Source organism: Protopterus annectens, chromosome 17.part0, assembly GCF_019279795.1.
Source record: "Protopterus annectens isolate FY-2018-M chromosome 17.part0, PAN1.0, whole genome shotgun sequence".
Classification (NCBI taxonomy): Eukaryota; Metazoa; Chordata; order Ceratodontiformes; family Protopteridae; genus Protopterus; species Protopterus annectens.
In genome coordinates, this window is record NC_056751.1 from 141,942,083 (window position 1) to 141,968,129 (window position 26,047).

The 26,047-nt window shown below is 41.3% G+C and overlaps 1 protein-coding gene and 1 long non-coding RNA gene across 2 annotated transcripts in view; both read right to left on the reverse strand.

Annotated features, from left to right (window-relative positions):
- Window positions 1-26,047, reverse strand: part of PTCH1 (patched 1) — a gene marked incomplete in the record, with an annotated part of 1,119,051 nt that overhangs the window by 770,972 nt on the left and 322,032 nt on the right.
- The window catches only part of LOC122791568, a 108,513-nt gene that overhangs the window by 59,518 nt on the left and 22,948 nt on the right, over window positions 1-26,047 (reverse strand). The gene's annotated exons all lie outside the window — the stretch shown is intronic.

The window sequence follows — 26,047 nt, forward strand, 5'->3', positions numbered from 1 at the left end:
ATAAGATTTCATCATCAGTTATTTCCACTCACACAGTGTGACATGCTGTGCATGTGTTTGAGTGGCAGAGACCACAAGTCATGTAAGGAGATATTTATAAGTTTGGACTCCAAAACCTATGTTATACTTTGAAGCAATATTGCAGCATTAGAAAACATGAAGTATATGCTTATTGCTGCTTTCATACTCTGCATTCACGTGCACAGAAATAAAAAAAATCGTTAGTATTTCCTTACTTAGTTCTATTCTGCAACAAGAAGACTTTTTTCAGTCTATGCAGAAGTCATTAACTTGTCCACCAAAATATGCTAATTAGAATATATAACCCATTGGCAGGCAGCCAACTCAGTATGTAATATTGCTTCTGGTATTACTCAAGTTAATTGTTAAAGAACTTGCAAAATATTTGACAATTACTCAGGTATGCGATCTGCCATAACATTTACTTAGAAAATAAAGAATGGGTGCGTGCTTGTTCTGAAATAAGAAACTAAATAAAATCTACACATTTAACCTTATGAAAACCTTTGAAATAGACTGTCACCCTTCACACCTCTGCTATCTGGATTCATGATTTGTTGTATGCTTTTTGTCTGACAGGAAAAAAAAAACAGCAAAACTGCAGAAGTCCACTTTCAGCAAACATAAGTTTTTTTTCAGGGAGCTCTCCCTCCATGTGAGGAAAGACTTCCTTCCAATACATACATATCCACACACACACCAATTCCATGGTTGTATAACAGCTGGGAAAGAGCAGTACTATCTGCTTGCTGAAAGTGGTTTTCAGAGATAAAGCCATCGTGCTGTTGTCCAACAGTATTCATCACAAAAAATATTCACTGCCGCCATTTCCTCTTTTTTTTTTTTTTTAATCAAAGAATACAAAATACCACATATGAGAGAAGTCAGTGTCCTATATTTATTGTTCATGATCAAATACAAAGTCTCTGGTGGACTAAAAACTAAAGACAATTACAAAACTTGTTTCACAGCGACAGTCTTTTATTCAGAATGTGTTTTAGGTCATAAGTTGTTTGGAATCAGTGTTCTGGAAGTTATGACCGTAACTTTACTTTTCATTTTCTAGTAGACAGACTGAAAACTTATCTTTGTACATAGCTCATCAAGAAATATTCTTACAGTACATCTAATAATGTATCTGTATCGAGTTCTAATTCTGTAATCAAGATAAACTAAATTAGTTTCCTTTTAATTTTATATTTCTGTAAATAAAATTATTTTTACTTGTTCTACACAACCTAGGCTGAGATTGCAATTGCTCCTATTTGATCAGTGCTTAACCCTGACAAAGAAACACACACAAATAAACTAAATAAGTAAAATACTGGAGATGCCCTTATAGAATTTCTATCAGGCTAAGGAGCCATCCTAGATGTTAAGGCAACATAAAATAATTCACTACACATACATAGTATCAAAACATAGCCCTGTACATTCATGACTACACTTATATAGGAAAAAAACTGCATCATGTTTTCTTGTAGTTTAATTATGGGGTACTCTTTAAAGAAATATAGACTAAACTGTACTTCGTAAGTTATCCCATCCCATTCCTTCATGAAATATATGCTTTAAGTAAGAAATTAACTTAAAATTTCATCAAAGGAATAAGTCAGGGACTTTTACAGATTATTTCAGCTATTGTTTGCCAATGTCATGTGAAAATCTGAAGATTTTTGTTGTGTGTACAGTTTAGGCATCACAAGTACATTTCATTTTACACATTGTTTATAACTGATGAGCACTAGTAGGCATTAGTCTTACTTTATGGCATGTCTCAACTCATTTTTGCGATGAAAGCTGGTGAGGCAGCTATGATCAAAGTACAGTTTTGTACCTACCATAAATGTAGATGTTCGAAGATCCACATTGCTGCAGTCATAACCTGTGGGTAGTCCGCTGTCCTCGGTCGGCCCGAATACCAAAGTGTTAGGCTGGCGTCGGTCATGGTCGCTCAGATCTGACGTCAGTACGCCGTGGTACTAAAGCGCATGACCGACGTCATATCCTCAGTCTTTCTTGCCCCAGATGTCAGAAGGCCCTAAAAAGAAAGGCCATAGCCAAAAACAGAAAAACATCCAACCACCCATGTACAAACAGTATTTACAACACAAACCACACAACCACCCCAAACTACAGTGGGGAAGGAGGGAGGGGAAATTGGACTGCAGCAATGTGGATCTTCGAACATCTACATTTATGGTAGGTACAAAACTGTACTATGTTCTTCATCTCACATTGCTGCAGTCATAACCTGTGGGTAGAATCCCAAAGCAAAGGTAAAGGGAGGCTGGCAAAATCATAAAGCAGTGGGAGCTGCTAACATGCCCTGTAAAACTGCAGTTGCAAACCCAGCCCTAGATTTGGAATAAAGAGGGAGATGGTAATGTTTAGAAAAAGTGTGCACTGAACTCCAAGTAGCTGCCTCCAAAATATCTTTAGTAGCTACACCCCTTAAAAAAGCAGTAGAAGTGGCAGTAGCCCTAGTGGAATGAGGTCTGATTCCAGCCGGAATCTCCTTACCATGATGAGAATAACAAAAAGCAATACAATGGCCAATCCACTTAGAAATGGTTTGTTTTGAAACAGGTTTCCCCTGAGAGCCCAAAGCAAAAGAAACAAAACTGTTGAGACTGTCTGAACCCTTTAGTTCTGCTCAAATAATAACGCAATTGCCTGTGAATATCCAAAGAGTGCAAAATTTTCTCCCCTTTATTTTGGGGATCAGCATAAAATGTAGGCAAATGAATAGATTGGTTCAAGGCCACATTTGAAACAACTTTTGGCATAAAAGTAGGGTTAGTACGCAGGGATACCCTATCCTTATGAAAAATCAGGAAGGGTTCAACTGCCATTAGAGCCTGTAATTCAGATACCCTTCTAGCAGACGTAATGGCCAACAAAAAAGCAGTCTTCCAAGACAAAAACTTCAACTCAGATGTAGCTGCAGGTTCAAAAGGAGGTAAAGTGAGTTTTTCCAACACAAAATTGAGATCCCAGGAAGGAGTAGGAGTTCTACGTGGGGGTCTTATGTTCTTTGCCCCTCTAAGAAATTGCTTAAACAAAGGATGAGAGAATAATGGTGGGTCACAGTCATAGTGAGCAGAAATGGCTGCAGCATGAACTTTTACAGAGGAGAAAGACAAACCCTTGTCTAATAATTCTGTAAGATATTGAAGTGAAACACTCAAATTAGGCACTGAAACATCAAAGCTCTTCGCTTTGCTCCAAAGAAAAAATCTCCTCCATTTATCAGCATAAACTTTCCTTGTACTAGGCCTTCTGGCCTCCAAAATGACATTCAAAACTTGTTGAGGAAGCTGCGACCCTCCAGGGTCTAGAACAGAATATGCCAGGCTGTCAGATGCAGGGACTGTATCCTGACATTGAGGAAATGATTGCCTGCCTGGGACAAAAGGTGTGGAATTGATGGCCAAGGCCAAGGAGGCTCCCGTACTAAACTCCTCAGCAGAGGGTACCAGTGCTGCCGTGGCCAATCTGGAGCTATTAGAATCATGGAGGGCTTGTCCTGTCTGACCTTCAAGAGCACCTTGGGAAGGAGAGGCAGAGGAGGAAAGGCATAGACGTGAAGATTGTTCCAACTGAATGATAGAGCATCTACTTTCCAAGCTTTTGGATGAAACATCTTTGTGCAAAACTTTGGCAACTGGAAATTTAGTGGAGAAGCGAACAGATCTATGTCTGGAGTCCCCCAAATCACTGTCAACTGTCGAAATACATGAGGATCCAACTTCCACTCGTGGGGATCCACCATCTGTCTGCTCAAAACATCCGCTAAGGAGTTCTGTGCTCCTGGCAGAAACCTTGCCTGAAGAGTGAGGTGCAAACTGAGAGCAATCTCCCACAAAATCATAGCTTGCCTGCAAAGAGGGTACGAATGGGTTCCCCCTTGCTTGTTGATGTACCACATGACAGTTGTGTTGTCTGTTTGAATCAACACTTGTCCTGGGTGAAGTAGATCCTTGAAAGCCATCAAGGCAAATTGGACTGCTAACATCTCCTTCAAGTTGATATGTAAATGTTGAAGTCTGGCAGGCCACGTGTCTTGAACCCATTTTCCATTGAGGTGTGCTCCCCAAGCCTTGTCTGAGGCATCTGTCGTTAAAATCTGACTCGCCTCTGGTCGGGTCACAGAGAGTCCCTTGTTTAGGTGACATTCCTGAGCCCACCACAAAAATTCCTTTTGAAGGCAAGGTATTATCGGAATGACAGTGTCCAAATCGTGGCAGTGTTGAGTCCATACACTTTTGAGATACCATTGTAGCTTCCTCATATGCAGTTTGGCATTGGGAAGCACCAGAATACAAGATGCCATGAACCCCAAGGCTTGAAGGACTGTCCTTGCAGTCAGCCTGGACTGTAGAGACAATTGTTGGAAGTAAAGGGTAAGATTTCTTTGCTTGTCCGGGGTCAAAAATGCCATCTGAGAGGCTGTATTCAGTCTCACACCCAGAAAGCACATGTCCTGAGAGGATACTAGACTGGACTTTGTTTCGTTCACAGAATACCCTAGGCACCTTAACACTGCCATAACATACTGTAGATGGTGAAGTAGCTTGTCTTTGTCTTGAGCAAGAATCAGGCAATCGTCCAAATAAGGATAAATTTGTATTCCTCTTAACCTTAAGAAGGCTATCACCAGAGCCAGAACCTTTGTGAACACCCTGGGCGCAGTAGATAAGCCAAAGGGCAATGCAGAGAACTGATAATGTAAAGTCCCAGCCCGAAAACGCAGGAATCTCCTGCAGCTGGGCCTGATAGGAATATGAAGATAAGCCTCTTTGAGATCCAGAGTTACCATCCAGTGATCTTTGCCTAGCAGAGGCAGAAGTTGTTGCAAGGTCAACATTTTGAATTTTGGAATGTCCAGGTATGTGTTGAGGATAGACAAATCCAGAATTGGCCTCCAAGTGTTTCCTTTCTTTGGTACAAGAAACAGGCGAGAATAAAATCCTAGGCCCACTTCTGACAGAGGGACCTGCTGGATAGCCCCCATTTGTAGAAGTAAAGAAATCTGTTTGTGAGCCTCCACCCTTTGCTGAGGAGGAACGTCTGGCATGCCTTTGAAAGGAGGCAATGTGTGGAAATAAAACTTGTAGCCTCGGTCTATAATGTCCAACACCCATTTGTCCTGGGTGACTAAAAGCCAATTTAGCCTGAAAAGTGCCAACTTTCCTCCCAGAGGAGCTGCCAGATAGGAAGGATCTGGCAGCTGAAGATGCAGGTCATTGGGTCTGTTTACGAAAGGACTGGCCCCTGCCCTCACCTGTAGATTGTGCAGGGGAACTCCACGTCCTAGGCCTGAAAGAACCCTGAGCTCTGCCCCTACCACGTCTAGATCTGCCCCTAGACTGCAAATCAGAAGGGTAAGCCCATCCCTTAGTAGGCCAATTTCTGCTAAACTTAGGGGGCTGCACCTGCAAAAAATCCTTAACAGTCTGCATAGACTTAGCTTTGTCTTCCATTTTCTTCAAGACTGACTCCACAGGAGAACCAAACAAAACTTCAGACTGAAGGGGAGCATCCAAAATTCGAGCTTTAACATGCTCTGACAAGTTCTGATCCTTAAGCCAGGCGTGCCTACGAATAACTGATCCAGTGGCAGCCACCCTGGAAGAAGCCTGTAAAGCATCGAAACCACACTGCAAAGAATGCTTACCCACCTGATCAGAGGCATGAACCAAATCCTGTAATTCCTTACACTCTATGCCCTCTGCCAAAGCATCTACCTTAGATTTTAACTGAGTAAGGAGAAAATTCTGGTACTTCAGCATATGAAACTGGCAATTCAAAGCCCGCATTGCTAGAGTGGAAGAGGTATACACTTTCTTACCCCACCTATCCAAAGCTCTAGAATCTTTATCCATAGGAACAGGATTCTTTACAACAGAAGCCCTGACACCCTTAGGTCCTTGGCTAATAGTTTCTGGGTCAGCCCTCGGGCTCTTATACAAATATTTATGAGCCTCTGGCACTCTGTAATACCTGTCTGGTTTAACCGGGGCAGGATGCAAAGAGTCTGGATTAAGGGAAGCCTCAGAGAAAACATCCTGAACAACATCCAAAACAGGAGGTATAGCCAAGGGCCTATGTTGTGGTAAAAACAAGAATTCCCTAAGCCTCTTTCGGGAATCTGAGAAATCCTGACCTTCCCATTTAAAATGCTCCCTCATAGAATGCAGGGTTTCTGAAAAAGAAAAATCCTCTGGAGGGGAAGCAGAAGGACTAGAATCCTCTGCGTCTGAATCAGAATAAGGAGGAAAATCCTGAATGTCTTCAGCCGAAGACTCTGAGTAATCTGAAGAATGTTCCAAACCTTCCACCTCTGGCTCCACCCTAGGCCTCTTATCTGGAGGGGGCATAGAACCCCTGATTAAAGTAATCAAATCTTCTGCCATTTTTAGCATGTGTTTTTTAGGTACAGAACCTGCAGAACTAGGACTGACACCAGAGGAAGACAAACCAGGCCTGACCTTGGAAGGTACTTTAGAGAGAGAAGGGGAAGGCCTAACCACCTTATGCAAAGAAGGGAGTACAGTGACCTGAGAGGCCCCCTCAGCCTGACCCGACTCCTGAGAGGCCACATATTGCAAAAGTAAAGGCTCCCCCTGAGACTCAACTGAAACCTCGGCTGGATCCACAGATTCCACCGTAGTTTCTAAAGAACCGGCGTCCGGAACAGACGACTCATCCTGCTTGGACTTTTAACGATTTTTCCTTGCGCTTCTTAGCGGTAGCGGGCGTCGGAGGATCCGACGGCATATTGTAATTACACCGCTTACCGAAGACAAGCCTAGCACAATCTAACCTACGCTTAATGGTGCGCTTATTAAATCTAGCACAAAAGCGACACCCGACTACGTCGTGCTCAGGCCCCAAGCAAGGAATACAGAGAGAGTGGTAATCCCTATGAGGTATCTGTTTCCCACAAGAAATACAATTATTCACTTTTTCTGACATCCGGATTTAACTGAGGCAAGAAAAGACAAAAATATTCCCCAACGGGGTACTTAGCCCAACTTGGTTTTCGGTCTGAAACTCAGAATACGAAAATTTCAGGACGCCGAACGGCACTTGCAAACGCTGCTTCTGCTTCGGACCATGCGGCAAGAAAGACTGAGGATATGACGTCGGTCATGCGCTTTAGTACCACGGCGTACTGACGTCAGATCTGAGCGACCATGACCGACGCCAGCCTAACACTTTGGTATTCGGGCCGACCGAGGACAGCGGACTACCCACAGGTTATGACTGCAGCAATGTGAGATGAAGAACATCATACAGTTTAACTTTCAGTCAGTGCTCAAACACTTGTAATCCTTTATGTTCTCTTGCAAATTGTTGTTTCAGTTTCAATACTGCCAAACCTACAGTTTATATCACTGCACATTTTCTATCCTTAGAATACAGTCACACAGTTAAACTAAAATAATTTCTTTACCATTGCATAATTTATGAAGGAATGTTAGCATGCAGTAAGTTAACCAAGTCTGAGGGTGATGCCAGAACTGCCATATCAATATAGATTTTAACTTCCTAGCTTACATTCAACCATGCAAAAATGTAATCTCCATCCATAGTATACATGGATGAAAATTAACAACCACAATGTCGAAACTTACATTTATACTTGTATGTCCACTTAACATGTTTCATGTTATCTTTAAAACAAAAGAATTTGTTTACGATTACACATGTAGTTTTTGGAAAAGTCCCAAAAGGTGCCAAAGTCAGGGTATCACCATTTGGATTACATGTCAGTGTAACCTTCTGCTGCCTCCAGACAATCTTTAACCACATCCAGGGTTCTCCCTATATTCAGCAGAGGTACTCACAAGAAAATATTTTTTTTAATTCTCTTTTCCCTCACTATCATCAGCCCCCTCCAGGGACAATCGTCCATTAGTTCTCCATCTCCAGGACAGGCTTGGATGGGAGGGACCATCACTCAGACAGCCGTCAGGGGGCTTCAAAGTTTTCTTTTTGTTTCCCCATCCCTACTGCATACACTCAGCATGGCATACAGGAGGAATGTGCAATGGGATGACAGCAGAGAACATCCCCTTACTTTTGTAAGGGAAATTCATTTCAGGCATCTCTGCCCCCACCTCTGTCCTAAGACATGAGCGGTGCACTTCCCATTCTACATCAGGAAGTTACCACCACCCAGTGAGTCCCGGAGTGCATGCAAACCCCCCCCCCCCCCAGAAGAGGAGTGTGTGCCACCTACATTCACTTATTCCCCTCGCTGTGCAACTCCTCCAGGCTGCTAGTCAAACTCCAGTCATCTGTCACACTGTCAGGACTCCAACCTTTGCACCACAGAGCCAAGGCTACTAATGAAATAATTCAATTCAAAAGTCATTTTACCACATCTGGATTAATTCCTTCTGCTGCAACTCTCTTCATTTCAAGAACACTGACTTCCCCTCTTCCCCTTCAAATATGATCCAACTCATCGTGATTAGAAATTAGTGTAGTCCAAAGATTGAGTAAAACATCAGATTTATTCCTACACGGGTATAAATGGCACTCTCACACAAATCTCAAGCAGGCATGCTGCGTATACTTATCTCTAAACAGCAAGAAATGCATAAGTAGTTTTATAAGCATATAACTAAAGACAAACTACCATGAGGTAATTGTATTTACAAATGGGGGGATGGTGTTATTTAATTTAGAACAAATTTTTCTTACCACTTTCTTTACATTCTGTGACATTCTCTGCCATTCTCTGCAGTCCACATGCATGGTGCACCTTATCTTCTGGTGGCTGGTCAGTTTATCTTGAGAGCACTATTATATTTGCAATTTGTCTTCTCTTTTTCAGAGAGCTCAAGACCAGAAGTTACAACATTTATAATAGTCATCATACATTCTTTTGTTTTACTCTAGTTTCCTCACAAACTACCACCACCCACCATCACCGCCACCCCCAATATAGAGGCATCTAATGTTTTATATTCTTTTTCTTCTAGTCTAACTCCAGTTTTAAGGTTTGTATCCTTACTATATCTCAAAATGTTTTCTGTCCAGTAGTCCCACTTCTTGCTATTTTTACTTTTAGAACTCTTCCTAAATATTTCTTCCATCCATTTTCACTTCTTTCATTACTTTCTTTCTGCTACATCAGTCTCCTGATTCAGTCTCCATTTTCTAGTTACAGCCTTTTTGGCTATTACTGTTAGTGTTACTAACACCTTAATATACCTCTTCACCTTGGGCTGGTTCACTCAACTTAAATGAAAATTTATTCCGACCAATGACCATACCATTTCCAACAATCACTTAAGATTTGGCAAGTCCCTCTCTTATCCTGTCAGTTTTTCACACTCTAAGAAAACATGTCTTCAGTGTCCTTTAGATTTTTCCTCACAATTTCCGGCACCTATCACTTACTTCCAAGGAACATCCTATGTAATCTTTCAGTAAATGATAATTCAATAGAGATGTTTAAACAAATATTTATGCAAGCACTTCTAAGCAAACATTCCACATTTTCTGTACTTGGTTGTTTTTTTTTTTTTTGGGTGGGGGGGCTGGGTGTACAAATCTCTCCAACTTTGCACTACATCTGCTCTATCTGGTTCTTCCAGAAAGTCCCTATGTTGCCTGCCTGTTGCTGTCTATATGTTCTTTGATAATATCCAATATATTTTATCTACAAGATTTTAGTCTGTGCTTCTCTGTTCTCGACTCTCTAAAAACCTTTACCAACTTTGGCTTACTAATTGTGCATTTATTCATATATTTCCTCATAATGCTGTCAGCCCCATTGTATTCTATTTTCTCTCCTGAATGTATCGGAACTCTTGCACACATCTGCCCAAGCTACTCTCTGATCCCTATCTTGCAATTGTTTCTTTCTTCTGTGCCAACCTATAGCTTCCTTGGGTGTCCACCCCCTCCTTACTGCTTTATGTACCCAATAGGCCAAACCTCAAACTTCCATTCCCTATATCTTTTGTCTTTAAAAATATTTAACAACATTCTACAGATTTCCCCTAGCTGTGTCTGTTTTCCCCTCTTCAGCGTTACTCCTGACAAGAGATTCAATCTTTTCATCACAGGCTCCCTGCATCTTGTGTTGAATCTTTTTTCCCCACTTTAGAGAGTAATCCATATCTTGTAAATTACATATTAGCTTTAGCTCTGGAAAAATCCCTGCATATGTGATACCACTAACCTACCTTGCTGTATAGGTAATATCTCCTGCCACCCAATTCTTGCTCTCCCCCTCCCCCCTTACACACACACACACACACATTATTTCTTTTCTCATTTGGTTCCCAAGTTTCTACCCAGGATCATACAAAAATGCTTGAACATAACATACTACTACTGGGGACGAAGAATATTTCAACTGCTTGTATTCTTCGAACCACATTGCCCGTGATCAGTTTTAATTTTCTGATTGTATGCGTAACTTTCTGGTCTAGCGGTTTCCATTTTAACTTTGGCAACTCATCTGTGTCTTAGATTAAGAGAATGCCTAAATATTTCAGTTAAAAATGTCTTCATAGTTGTGGGAAGGTTTGCACTAAATCTCATGACAGTATATAATTACACATAATGCTTTGGCTTTATCCTCATTAGCTTTGCAGCCTGAAATTTTTGAGAACTGCCATAAAATTCCAAATAATTTTGGTACGTCTTTGTCTGGGTCTACAATATATAAAACAAATCATCGGCAAATGTAAATGCTTCCTGCAAGGTTTCCCAGGCCCAACCCTTTATCTCCAATAGGAAATAGAGGTGATATGAAGCACCCATGCCTTGTTCTACCACAAATTCAGCTAAGACCCTAGCATTTAACTTTATAAGACTGTTGCCAGATGTATTATAAGAATTCTATAGCAGTGAAAGTCCACTGATATACTTATTTTTCTCATCACTTCCCAGAGAAAAGCCCAGTGCACTCGACTGAATGCTTTTTCCAGATCCACACCTGTTAAAACCAATTGCTTGATTTCCTTCTTTGCTGATCTATAAATCACACTTAAATCATATTTCAAATATTGGCCTTTTTTTTATAAATCCACATCGGCTTTCATAATTTAATCCTAGGAGAATTTTAACTAGTCCTGATGCAAATCTAGAAATGAAGATATAATAATTGTGGGTCAAAATTGAAATCTGCCTGTATGATCTTGGACTACATTGATCCCACTTCTTCAATAATGTTATTTCTGTTTTTTTTTTCCAGGATTTTGGTATCACCATTTCCTTTAGAACCAAATTTAAAAACAAAAACATTTTCTGATTATTGTTTTGAATTGTGTCCAAAATTCTACCTGGAACCCATCCTATCTTGGAGATTTTGCTAATGCCTGCTTCTACAATTGCTCTACTTCTTGCACTGTTATAAGGGTCAGTAAGTCTCTACAATTTCTCTCCACTATCTTATATATTCATTTCATAAAATACCTTACTTACCCACTCAATCTTTTTCCTTTTCTTGCTCTTTAGTTTCTTATACTATTCCTTAAAATGATTCATCTACTTTGCTTGGGTTTCTCTCAATTTTCTCCTTAACATCTCTTATTTTCAAAAAAATCCCTTACTTTCAAAATACTTCATTTTATTTTCTTCTGTCTCAATATGCATGTTAAAAGTCACAGTTACTTCAGAGTGCTGGAAGCTAACTTCATTTTTATTGCTATCTGCTTCTGCTCTAACATCTGCTCTAGGCACGTCTTCCATTTCTCCTTAAGCTCCTGTAATTCAGATTACTCACTTTCTAATAAGTCATATTTCCTATCCTGTAATGCTTTTATTTTGTTCTGCTGCATTTCTTCTAACTCTCCAGGAGTTTTTTCTAGTACTCTCAATATGTCTCAAATTCCTCCTCCACAAAATCCCACCCTTTTGCTTCATCTACAGCCTTATCTATATTTCTTTCAAGGATCTCTCCAAAGAGTTTCCCCAAAGATTTCTATTTTTTAGTTATTTCTCAGCCATCCTACCTGAAATCTCCAATGTCTTAAGCTCTTTTCATAGCCTGTATTTGTCAATGAAATTCATAATAGTAGGTAAACAAAGTAATATTGGGTGTGTGTGCATTTCTCTTACTAAATATTCATATTCTTTGGTTCATAGGTTCACAGATGATTACTAGGTTAAATGCACAAGAGCCTTGACAAGCTTACCCAGAAATACCTAGGATATGACAGTATTACATCTTAATGCCCCGGATGTGGTACTATCAGTGTAATTGGTCTTTGGGGTTTGGAGCCAGAGTCATTTTACAGACTAGAGTGAATTTACATGTCCCCATCCATTTATCCAAATTCTTTTTGGAGAGAGTGAGTGACGGGCTTTGTTTCACAAAGATGGGAAGTCTATTCCATAGATGAGGGTAGCCTTTGATATACAAATCTCTCACTCCAGCAAGTTCTTTTAGAGTCACAAAGTTCAGATCCATGAAACACAAGCATTGTATAATTTTTCTTGTGAATATGTAACATTTTCCTCAGGGCTGGATCACAGAATACCCTGTAGGCTTGGCATAAGTCACTTCTCAAACAATATGAGACAGACTAAAGGGAAAGGGCCCTTAGTCGGTCTGCAGTGGACATGTGTCTTAATTTTTGCATTTTTTTAATGAAAAACCTCGGGGGCCAATTCAATTGGTGTAAGTACCTAGTTGGGTACATGCAGAAGGGAACATTGTACATGATTATGGGCCTGATGAGGGCAGAGTACAATGGCACTATGACTTCCTTTGATCTTGATGCCATGGCTTTACTTATAAGTTAAGCCACAGAAGGATTTCCTCGCTACCTGGTGGTCAGTTAGGTTATCTATCCATGTTCCTCTGTCCATCACCACTGGGTCTACTTTTAGAGGTGTGCTATCAATATTATAATGTGCAGGGATATCGGATTTACTGAAGGGCATGATTATGCATTTTTTTTTAACATTTAGTCTCAGACCATGATTTTGGCACAAGTCATTTGTCATTTTTAGGCCTGTCTGTAGAATATCAACATTGTTTGGGGATTCAATGATTGCTCCGAGCTTACACTTGTTCAAGTACAACTACATTCAAAATTGTTCACAACTGTAAGCATATCTCAACTCCTACCTTACTTTCTGGTACATACAGTAGTCTGAACAGTCTCAACACTGTAAAATAAAATTCCCTTTTGGCAATATTTTCCCCCGCCTGGGGCCTTTACGCATATCCTCCCTCGCTAATAGGTTCCAGTTTCCTCCCAGCAAACTTATCTCCTGTTGAAAATGAACTGTCTGATATTATTAGCTTTAGTTCCATTCCTCTAGCTTTAGGCAGTATGTAAAAATTGCCAAAAGTTACCTTAACTCTCCCCATCCCAAACAGTCTCAAGTTATTGCACATCTCCTGCTCTCACCCAATTTTTCTTCTTCAATATGCAGTGGGATTCTGTGTCACATCAGGGTCATTACCCCTCTTTCCATCATTTGCTTCTGTCAAATAGCATGCTTTAAACCCTCTCTGGCAATTCTTGTGCTACTCCATGTTCAAGTGTGTTTCCTGGAACTTGATTACATATACTCCTACCCTTTTAGTATACTCCAATACCCTTTTTACTTTCTCTTGGTCTGTAAAGGCACTTAACATTCCACATTATAATCTTAAGATACATTTCACCCTTTCTGCACTTACTTTATTTCATCAACGTCTTCATTTCAGCTCTCTGTGGCACTATTCTGCATGTTTCATTCTCTGAACTTAATATTCCTAGTGAATGCTTAATTCCTTGTCCCCATTCATGTCTTATTAAAAGCCATAACTCAACACATAAATCAACTGAAAAACTGTTGTAGTGTAAATTATATATACATTACCCACTTGACCTATTGCTCTTCTTAGGGACCCTAGCTTAGTCTTCCATGAACCTTAACTCCTTCCCTCTTCTCCTCCTCTCATGATTTCTACAAATCCCCTTCCTGTTTGCATATCTAAACATGGTGTTGTCTCTGATCTTGCACTTTATTTCCCGTTACCTCTTTACAGTTTTCTGGATGACTCAAGTTACAGAACACTTTAATAACCAATGGTACTTGGGAAACCCCCCCACCAGCTATACTAATATTAATGTTTGGTCTCTCTCACCATCATATACTTGATCTTACAACATCATTACACTGAAAACCTGTTCATGTTAAATTGTGAGGGTGTTATACAAGCTTTGTACATGCTTTTTCCTCTTTGTTCCCTTTCCTTTCTCACTATCTTTCATTTGCACAAAATATTTATACAGCACAAATTCTCCTTCCTTTTGTATTACCCCTCTACTCCTGAAAAGCTCATGCTTGACTGCCAACTATTTCCAGCCTCCAGCAATTGATATACTTCCCTCCCCTTGGTGAGGTTTATGATGACTTACTAATATACCCCACTTCCCATATGACTCGTCACTGGCTCCACACTAGATGCTCATTCCATCTTTCCCACACTTATCCAAAGCTTTGTTTCAGCCCTTTTACTTATGACTTGCATCCAACTACTCCTTCCTTATTTGTAATCTCTCACTATATGTGAGAGTTTTAAACTGCAAACCTATTCTCTTATAACATATTTCCCCTCTTGGTGTATAGATAAACTAGTCAAGTTACAATAAACTCTCAGTTAACCGGAACTCAAGCAACTGGCACTCTCAAGCAACATGCAAAAAAAAAAATCAAAGCAATACAGTACAATTTTCATGTGTAGCACTTTTTCCCCCATAGAAAAAAAGAAGTTATGTTCTTACCATTATGTCCCATGTATGTTGTCCATCTCGTCCTTTATTCTGACTGGGGGGGGGGGGTAAGATCAGTCTCGGACATTTCTCCAGCTTGAGGTCTTCAGCAAAGCTCATGGGCTCTATTCTTTAGCCATAATGCAACTCCCCCAACTACCTCAGATATTGTTTGCCCCTAGCACCCCACTGAAGAGAGCTTGCATAGTATCTCCCAAATAAAGATGCATAGAAAGTAAAAACTACTATACATATATACATATATCAGATAGATAAGTTTAAATCTCTCTGAGTCTATATGGTCCCGTGAAGGGTGAGATTAAAGGACAAGATGGGCAACACACATGGACCGTTATGGTAAGAACATAACTTCTTTATGTGATGTTGTCAATCTTGCCTTTATTCTCACTGGTGGGACCATGTCCCAAGCAACTAAACTCTTGGGTGGCTCATGAAGAATATTCCTCAGAACCACAGACCCAAAGGAGGCTCTATTCCTACAGGCCAAATTCACTTTGTAATGAGTATTAAAGGTATGAGGTTTCGCCCAAGTAGCTGCAGCGCAGATATTATCCAGTGGTAATCTAGCCTGAAAGGCTGAAGACGTGGCAACAAATCTAGTGGAATGAGCTTTAACCACAGCGGCAAGAGGTTTGTTCTCTGAATTACAAATGAGGGAAATACACAGTCAACCACCTAGATAGGGTAACTTTTGAAACTGGTTGACCTTTCCTAGTCTCAGCATAAAAGACACAAAAAGCTGATCTGATTTCCTTATTTCAGATGTTCTATGCAAATAAAAACATAACTGCCTATGAATGTCTAGCAGATGGAGTGAGTACTCTCCTTTATTTTGAAAGGAAAGAAAGAAAACTGGGAGGTCTATAGATGGGTTAATATTAGTTTCTGATACGACTTTGGGCAAAAAGGATGGGTTAGTGCGTAATGAGACTATCTTTATGGAAGACTATATGGGCAGGGGTTTGCTGACAAGGCTTATAACTCAGATACTCTTTTAGCTGATGTAATAGCCACCAAAAATAGAGTTTTCCAGGAAAGATATTTTAACTCTCATATGGCAGAATGATATTATATAAAATGAAATTGAGATCCCAAGGATGTGTTGGATGCTTACATGGTGGTTTTAAAATTATAGTTCAAAACCGCTTTGCACAGTCTGTGTGACATAAGATGGTCACGCTCTCCTATATGAAACTTAAAATAGCAGCTATCTGAACTCTAATTGTAGCTGCTGCTGCTCCACCGGGTCATCTTGAATGGTAAAAATAACAAATGCACACGAGCGAAAATGGACTAAAATGAACTTGGTATTCACACCCCCCCCCCCCCCACTAAATATATATGCCAACTCAGAGGTCGCACTACAGTGAGGAAAGGGCAAATATCCCAATCCTCACTGCACCACGACCCTAAAAAAAACAAGTTTTAGTCCATTTTCACTCATGTGAGCATTCAACATTGTTACCATTCGAGATGGTAATATAGACCTGCTCCACCATTGAAAATATGTGATAGGAATTGCAAGATAGTATAAACTGGGGCTGTAAAGGGGTCTACCCTGTTGCCGTTGGCTGATAGCACAAATCTTTTCCATTTGCCTTTGTAACGTTTTCAAGCAGATGACTTATCAGGCAATAATAAAATATGCTTGGGTGGCGAGGAAAGACATGGAAACCTAAATTGGGACAAACCATCCCCGGCAGGTGTATCAGAAGGACCGGAAATGGGTCCAGAATCCATCACAAAGATGAGGCTGAAGAAAAGGGAACCAGATCTGATGAGGCCAGCAGGGGGCAATTAGGATAATTGTTGTCTCCAATAAACTCGCTTTCTGCAAAAATTCTGAAATTAGTGAAATCAGGGGAAAGGCGTAAAGAAGTCCTGGGGGCCAAGTGCATCCCTTGGTGACTCCCCCATGGTAGGATTCAGGGCAAAATAGTTGCTGCATTTGGCATGGTAAGGTGATGCAAAAAGGTAACAGCAAGGCTGGCCCCATTTCTGGAAGATAGCCTCCACAGCTTTCTGGTTGAGGGGACCACTTATGTGGCCATAGAATAGCCCTGCTCAGTTTGTCTGCAATGACTTTGGACTTCGCTGGAATATGCATTGCTACCAAAAAACAGTTAGAGGCTATCGTCCAATGCCAGACACTGACAGCTTCTCGACAAAGTGGGTATGATCTGGTTCCCCCTGGTTATATACCATACTACAGACATGTTGCCCAACTGAATTGCTATAGTTCCTAGAGAAGAGAGTCCTGAAATGCTTGCAATGCAGGTAGCACCACCCTCATCTCTAGGATATTTATATGCAGCTGAGCCTCATGTTCTTGCCAGACGCCTTGAACCGTCTTTCCCTAGAAAATGCCCCTCCGCCCAGAGAAGCGTCCGTGGTCACCGTGGCTATAGGGTGAGGGGGATGAACGGGCGACCCTGAGTCACGAAGGTTGAGTGAATCCACCTTTGAAGGTCTTTTTTGCATTTGGTTATCAGAATCTTGTGGGACTTTGGGACTTCCAAGATCGACCATTGAGCAAAAAGCAACCACTAAAGAACCCTCATGTGAAGGCGAGCTAGAGGAATCCGTACGATAGCTGCAGCCATTTTTACTAACACCTGGAGTACTAGTGTTGCAAGAGCTTTTGACATCTTGATCAGAATTTTCACGTAGTGACGGAGGTTGTTTACTCTGCCCTGTGGAAGTCTTGCTATTTGTGAAGTTGTGTTGAACTCTGTGCCTATGAAAACCAAACTCTGAGATGGCTCTAGCACAGATTTTTCATAGCTGACAGCAATGCCCAAGGAGGAACAGAGTTGAAGGACATAATCCCTTGACTGGAGCAACTGATGCCTGGTCGGGGCGGTTATGAGCCAGTCGTACAAATATGTAAACACGCGGTATCGTTTTCATCTCAGATGAGTCGCTACTACAGCCACACATTTGAACACCCTAGGGGCTGTGGTGAGACCAAAGGGCAGAACTCGAAATTGGAAATAACTGGCTCACAGCCAGAAGAGCAAAAACCTCCTGGACCGCCTGTCCATTCAAATGTGGTAGTACGCATCCTGAAGGTCTACAGAGCACATCCAATTGTCTTTTCCTAGGAATGGAAGTATCGACTGCAGTGTCACCATCCGAAACCTGGACTGTTTAGGTTGCTGAGATGCAAAATGGGTCTCAAGTCCCCTGTTTTCTTTGGAACTAAAAAGAATCTTGAGTAAGATCAAGATCTTCTCTGGTCTGCAGGGACTTCTTGGACGACTCTTTTTGATAGCAACTTTTTTGAATCTCTAGTGTTGCTTGTTCCTTTTGACTGGGTGAAATGCCTGGAACGGATTTCTTTGTGGGAAAAGGATGGGAGAAAGGAATATATCCTCTGGATATTATGTCATGCACCCATTTGTCATTTGTGATTTTTAGCCAGGTTTCCTGGTGCAGAGATAATCTTCCCCAGATTGCCTCCAGAGGTGAGCAATCGACCACTCCTTCAGGAGCACTGGAAGGGTCTCCCAAAGAAAGATTCTCTGGAGGCCTGGTTCTGCGGACCCCCTCTGCCACAACGACAAAGTCTACCATTAGAGTTCCTCCATCTCCTCTAAGGGAACTTTCACTTTGTGTGTCCTGGTAAGACCATTGAAATTTTCTGAACCACATTTTCCCACCGACACTCTGACCTCTTGGGAAAGGGACTGGAAGGAGTGGAAAAACATACGCCAATAGCAGACAAGGTCTTTTGTCTTCTTGTTCACACCTGGTGAGAGTTTCCTTCACTTTTGGCCTGAAAAGAGATGAACAGTCACAAAAGGGGCACTGACAAAGGAAGACTTAAAGGGCTCCGCGAAATCTCAATGGCACATCCAGGCCTGTCTCCTAAGAGAGATACCAGAGCCTGCTGCCCTACTAGTTCCATCTGTAGCATAAGAAATAAGCCACACGGATGAGTTAACAACTAAATTTGAAGTGGTAAGCTGAGCACTGACTACCTGCCGCCGCATCAGCTACAGCCTCTTGGAGGGAGTCTGATAATTCTTTAATCAGGTCTCTCTGTAATCAAATGAAATGGGTGAGATAATTCAGAGACAGCAAGGCGAAAATGCGCTTCCCATACCTATCCATCATCTTAGAGTCTTTATTAGGAGTATGGATCGAGGAACTGGTTTCAGAAAGTTCCTTTTTGGTGGCTGCCACCACAACCATGGCATCAACCACTCCTTTTGCTAAAAAGCTTTTTTTCTTTTGGAGCAGTTATGTATTTATTTGGCCTTCTAGGAGTAAGGCCTATGGTATCTGGGGTATACAAAGCCTTTTGCAACACTAATTCTAAGAACTTGTCGAAAGGAGGAGTCGCCCAAGAAGTTGATGGGTGAGACACAAAGGCCTTCAGGAAAACTGACTCCTCAGCAGAAGGGGTGAAGGGCTGCCAATTACCCCTCTGTTTTAAGATTTCTAGGATGTCTCCGAGGGACCTCCTCAGTGAGATACTCTGGAGAGGTTTCAGGAAGAGAGTGAGCAGTACCCTGAAGCCTATCGTCTCTGCAGACCTGTGGAGAGGGCACATGAGAAGAGTGTGACACCCGGGTTGAAGAGGGAGAAGACCCGAAGGAGACTGTCTCAGACTGACAAGTAGTCAAAGCTCTCCTCGTGGCTTCAAAGGCAGACACCCCCCACTCAGAGGAACTCCCAGGATCCAACAAACAAGTTGTCGGAGCCGAAGGAATCTCAAAAGCAGACGAGAGCAGCTCCGAAGCAGAGGTAGGAGCCAAATTCAGCCGCGCCAAAGCCCCCAGAGGAATAGTCGGATCAGATGAGATCAGAAAAATCTCTGTAGACCCAGCAGGTGAGTGTCGGCTCCTAGAGATCTCCTGCTCCGAAAGCAGAGACACGCTTGGGGCAGGTATTGGATACGAAGAAGACATGGGTCCTGGACCCGACACCAACACAACCTGGATATAGGAATCTTCCAGCTCCGAAGCAGGGGGGGGGGGCGGATTAGAGGAGGAACTGTGGTAACACAAGGGGTTTGAGTCTGATCCAATTCCTTTGGGCTCGGATCCACCAACAGTTTGGTCAAAGCAGATGTCTTCAAAAGTCTCTCTATGACCTTATCCACATCTTCATCAGATAAACTCCTGACAGACCTAGAGGACATGATAGGTGATCTTGATCTGGCTTGGAGTGGAAAAGGGATTTGAGAAGAAACCTTTTCAATAGAGGGAGATCAGCTCCTATGTCTCTGCTCTGATAAAAGGGTTGGTGCCGATGAAACTCCCCACTCCAAGGGAATCTTAGCGGTAGAAGGAGAGGTCTGCTCAGAAAGCCTTTGGATCCGATAACTTTGGAGCCTTCTGCTTCGGCTCAAACATCTTTTAGCAGGTTTGTCAGATTCGGTAGATAGAGCCTCAGTGAATGGAAACTTCAAAAGGCCTTTCAGAATACACCCCACTGGATTTTACACCTGTGCCTCTAGAGGGGTTGTATACTTGGGGATGTGCACCAACTGTCAAAGTTTCTATGTGGGCAAAACTGAGAGGGAATTAAGAAAAGCGTATCTGAGCATCTTTATGACATGACCAGGAAGAAGGAAACCAACGCCTTCTACAAACACTCACTCTCCTGCCCAGAACCCAAAATCCAGTTTCTAGTCCTGGAACAGGTTGAGCCAGATGCAAGAGGTGGTGACTGGGAATCCACCTTGGGCTACCGTGAACTATTATGGCAGTTGAGACTGAATGCAGGGAAGCCACCAGGTCTGAATGGGACGATCAGCATTAAACCGGTCCTCAAGCTTAGGAGGGCTAGGTTATAACTCTCACACTTGACCCCCTTCATATCATAGCATCTCCACACAGCACACTAAATTATTGAACATCCACGGTTATAGGACTCCGACTAATAAATCAAATTCTATATGAAATGTTATATGGATGGGCATTAAAAATATCTCATGCATATTTTATTGCATGTTTTTATCAGTGTAAAGTAATAATGAAAAAAAAAAAAAAAAAAAAAAAATTTTTTAACAATTCACTGACAATCTAAACACATTTTTAAGCATATTCTTCAACAATTTACAAACCCAATCAGACTTCAGACTTTTATGTTCTGAAACCTAGGAAACTGGCATTTTAAAATGTTTTTTATGGTTAGTCATTTTTATTTAAGTGCACATGTTATTGCAAACATTTCATTTTTTGAGTTGATATAATGACTAACTTTTTTAACACCCAACTTTAAAGCACCAGAGTACCTTAGTACTAGATTTCACTAATTAATTAATTGTATAATTGCCAGGCTATTTAATGGAGGTTACTGCACACTGCAATTTGTTTTCACTTGATAAAGCTCAGGATTGCCTGAGCGAAAGCACTTGTGTGATTTTATCTGTGACTTTTGGAATACTTCAGAAATAAAAATACAGCCTTTTGGACTTTAGCAGAGTTCCGGTTCCTTTCTTCAAGGTCGTGGATTATTCTTTCCTTTCAGAATAAGCTTATTTTTCCATTCCATTAATGCTCTTTGATTGAAATTATGGCAAATGGAACAAGACTCCTGCAAATGAAGAGGCCACAAGCAATACAGACGTAGAATGTATGAATCTCTAAGGGGAATCTTTTTACCACATTTTTGAAGCCCAAAGGCTTACTATCCTACTTTTGCGACATGACTATAAGAAAGGAAAAGGAGAGCCAATCACACACAGTCTCACACAGAAAGTCCGCTAACTTAAACGGAGCAACAAGCCCACACATGCAGTCACACATACAGGCAGTAAATGGTAAATACACCACAAAAGGAAAAAAAACGAGGGGGGATGCCTCTAATTTAAAAGAACGTCCCCAAGACGCCCTCTAAAATGGATGTCAAATAGGGGAAAGAAAAGGGTAAAGAAGTAGTTTGCAGAGAGAGAGAGAGAGAGAGAGAGATGAAACAGAAAAATGGAAAATACTACTTTTATAAAATGTAGAAAAAACTCGTACTTAGCCCAGAGCAATGCTGACGAACCTCTCCGTTGCGGGGCAAACGAGATCTGAGGTAGTTGGCGGAGTTACATTATTTGTAAAGACTACAGCCCATGAGCTTTGCTGAAGACTATGAGCTGGAGAAATGGCTGAAACGGATCTGACATATTGGATTCAACCCCCACCAGTGAGAATAAAGACAGGTTTGACAGCATCACATCATACTTTACGTTTTTAGAGTTTTAAAAAGAAAGAAAGGAATAAATTCCCTCTCTCCGCAACCTGAGAACAAGTCAAACCAAACAAATAGTATAGGGTACAGTATTAATCAGGCCTGTTTTTAATAGTAACTCTCAAGCAACCAGAAACTACAGTTATCTGGCATCTACCAATCCCCATGGGTGCCGGTTAACTGAGAGTTCACTGTATTATAACAACCTTGTCATCTTATAACACTGCTTGCTTGTTATTCATACCTGTTTATTAGTGTTCTCCATTCATCACTTTATCTTTAATTATGTGAAGTACTAGAACATTGCTTACCTTCCCAGAACGTCATAATGAATACCCTCCCTCACACACACACACACACACATATATATATATATTTGTATATCTTCCCTATCATGTGTTTTGCCCATATATACAAGTCCATTAAAGTGCTTATGTCCACATTTTACATTAAGTTCATTATACCCTTTGAGGCAACTTTAAGTTCAACTATTTACTTCAGCTTTTCCCTCTCGATTGCCAGCAACCTTTTATTTACTGTTTATCAGCCTGTGATTCCTGTTCGTGCAGATGTTCAAGTGCCTCTTCCAGCTTTTGGAACAGGATTATCCCAAACCTTCTTCATGTACCTTTCCATTTCTTTCCACTTATCTTTCATTTTCCCTTGGAGTGGAAACAATTTGGCAGGTCATCTTTCTTGGTCCTTCTCCGTTAACAAATTGTCTCCATCATTTTCTCTGCCGTCATTCATCTGTAATGCTTTTTTAAAAAATTGCTGATACCTCACAATCTCCAGTCACTCACCTTCGGTATCCAGGAAGGTTTTAGCTCCTGATGGAAAATGGACCTGGAAAAATCACAGCACAAATCAGTTTGAATTTTAAATTCAACATCCTGCATTCTGTGAATACTGGAATAAACTATTACATGCCTAGTTCCCAGTCAGTAATCTTTATCTACAAATATTCCCTTTCCTTCTAACAGTAACCTTTTCTCTTTTTATTCACAATTCACTCAGCAATTTCTCAAGTAATGTGTTTGTAATTTTATTAATATGGGTCTAGGGAATCTTTTGAGAGTTCCCATTGGTGAACAAACTCTATGCTCTGTCAAGCAGTACTTCATCATGAGACACTGCTGTCTATTTACTTAATTATATTGCCATGAACACTCTTTCCCTTCCATACGCTCTAGTACATTTGAAAACCTCAAGTTCTCACATTTCTCTCAGTCTTCTAACTCGTATACATTTTCTCTCTCTCAGGATTCTTGTGTTGCTTCTAACTCAGCCAAGTGCAGTATGTCTTCACTTTCCACCTTTCTCTCTCTCATCATCTAAATGTGCCAACAGGGCTCCTTCTATTTCTTTAGGTCTTTTAACTGTTCTTTTACTATATTCCATTAACAACTCATTCATTATTTTGTCACTTAGTTTTTCATTAATTTCTGACATTTTGCAGGCCTCTTGATACTGTAGATCTATTCCTTCTCCAAGTGTGTTCTTTCTAGCTACACTACTGCAGGCTAATCCACTACATCTACTTCACTCTTTCTGTGCTTATTTCGCTCTCCTTTTGTTTCTTTTAGTTATCTGGTATATTTCTATTGCATTCGTGTACTTCCCACAAACTGCTCAATTCACACAGAACAGGGAGATTGCAATTTAGGCATTTTGAGGATAAAGGGCTCGAGTCCATGCCTTTGCAGCTTGATGCCATACTGAAGTCCAGCAAATTATGTTATTAGTCCTTATCTAAAGCAGTGCCCAAAGATTTCTTGTCATGTGAACTTTCCATAACCAGGAAGAGGAAATTATTGCGCATTAGGTAAACAGAATGTTCCACTTCATGCACACTGTACTTTTTCACATACTATGATGCTTAAGAAAACAATGTTTGGGCATGTCAGCCATGAGTTGCAGTCTTCTCACTTTGCTTGATGCATCAGGATTTGTGCATATATTCAGCACCAGTCAAGATGTCTGGGATATAGAATTATCTTATGCCAACCTAGCTCTTAAAAACAGTTAGAAAAATACATGTTTAAGAGGCAGATGCACAAACTGTTTAACAATGTCTTACACTCTGATAACCTTCAAGCTGTAGGGATGGAGTGGGCTATGTAAGGGCTATCATGACTGTAGTGAGCAACCTTACTCCCTCAAATACCCTACCGCCTTGTAAGCAGAAACTTCTACCCCCAATCTAATTTCTAGCAGGAACTGTGATCCCAACCACCATTCCCCCGGACAGATGAGTAGGCAATGTCTTGTTATTAGCAATGTCTTATTACTCCTCTCCCTCAAAAGCAGTATCCTCCAGCACCCAAGCCATTAAATGAACCAGAGTCCTACCAGTCATAAACTAAGGCACCACCTCTCTATGCCACATAATTATTCAGCTTCTCACTGGAAGTGCTCACCTACTAACATTGCATCACCTGGATAGCTATCTAATCCTTTTCATAAGTGGCACATTTTTGAATAGGAAAAGATGCTTCTGGCTTTATTCATCATTTGGTTTTGGCTCAATGCATTTGGCCACCAACTGCTTCCAAGGCCTCTCCTCATCCCCCAGGTCCGCTGAACCCTCTTTAGCCATCCCTGAACCAACTCTGACCCATGTTCAAGGCCAGTAATAAGACTGAAGCACATGGGGAAGCATCTTACTACTGCTAGAGCATTTTTCTCCTATAACCCACCCCTTGCATATGTCCAGTAACACCCTGTGGATGGGGCGTGCAGTGGTAGATCACCCTTGTTCTTTCTGAAGGAACAGAGGCCAGCAGGACTGAACCATCACCCACAGTCAGCACTGTATGGTTGTTTCTTCAGTGTATACCAGGGAAACCAAACCATGAGAGTGAGTCCTAAATCTGCACACCCACCACAAGATGGCCATGTTCAACCTCCCTGCCTGTTCCATCAATCTCTTAAGCAGCTAATTAAACTCTAGTCATCAGGACTGTAGTCAGGACATTCTCTCTATGTGCCAGTGCCACAGGCATCTCCTTTGGCATTATCTAGTGTACCCACAACTTGAAATACTGGAAAGTGACTTTAAACTTTCTTCCCTCATCTTTAACTTTTGGTTTCTCCTTTGTTCACACAAACAAAGCACACTACAAATGCTTGACAAAATGATCTACAGGAAAATGACAGCAGCTCTACTGATAAGAGGGATAAAACCCCTGACCGCCACCAAAGGTACCATAATTCAAATTAGTGGCTCAGGCACCTGCTGCAACTGGAGAAGGAGGAGAGAGGAATGATGTACTGGCTAAGTATTCTTCTTCTGAGGGGGAGAAATGAGTGGATCTATTGGCTGGAGGTGGGACATTCTTCAGTCATCAAACAGAAACCAAAGCACAGAACAGCAGCTCAGTGAAACTTGTAGAAGGAACAGGGAGGCATTGCCTCTGTAGCAGAAGGGTGGGGACATTCCCTAAACCACATCCAACTCTGAGCATTTACCTATAAAAACAGAGTGCCAGAGCGTAGGATGTAGGGCCTTCACTACTTAAGCCAACTTATCACGATCTATCCACTTTTCCCCCATTTTTTACACAGGATCGCAGTGTCATGCCAACCATCACCATCTCTCTCAATTCAGTGCCAATCTCCTGCCTTTTTCAACACTGTCTGTTGCAGATCTCTCACACAATCAATCCATCTCTTTGCTGGATGCCCTCGTTTCTTCTTGCCTTCTTCCTGTCTGTCCTAAATTTTCTTCACCACACTGTTTTTTGCTTTTCTGCACTTGTGGCCGAACCACAGCAATCCGTTTTCATTGACCTTTTCTGCAATTGGAGCTACTTTGGCTTCTGCTCTTAAGTCCTCGTTTCTTCACCTAGCCCACAGTGTGCATCCTACCACCAGAGTCAAGCACAAAGCCAACTCACTGTACAGATAAAGGTGACTTGGGGGATTCATGATGGACCCCTCACTTTCACATATACACTACTTCCTTAACCTGTTATTAAGAGGAGATTGCGATTAAAAAATAAATTAAAAAATTAAAAAAGACAGGTTAATGTAGTAGGTAGTAAAACTGCATGCACACAGCAGCT